This window comes from Penaeus monodon, chromosome 33 (genome assembly GCF_015228065.2).
Source record: "Penaeus monodon isolate SGIC_2016 chromosome 33, NSTDA_Pmon_1, whole genome shotgun sequence".
In the NCBI taxonomy this organism is placed as follows: Eukaryota; Metazoa; Arthropoda; class Malacostraca; order Decapoda; family Penaeidae; genus Penaeus; species Penaeus monodon.
In genome coordinates, this window is record NC_051418.1 from 12,244,573 (window position 1) to 12,244,814 (window position 242).

A 242-nucleotide genomic window follows, 5' to 3' on the forward strand; every position below is an offset into this window, starting at 1 on the left:
TCAACGAAGCAAAGTGCTTTCATATCCATCCCTTCCAACATCGGCGATCGTCGGTTCTTCAGCGTCGTAAAAGTAGGAGGAACCAATGGCAGGTAATGGTGAGGGCAAAATGGCTATCGTTTTGAGGAAGTTTGCTCCTTAAGCCTTTCTCGGGGGTAAACTAGATGAGCTTTCATCCGAGAGTAGAAAGTAGTTGAATTAAGTGTTTGTACAGAGGTATGTACGGATGATGAAATTGGCAT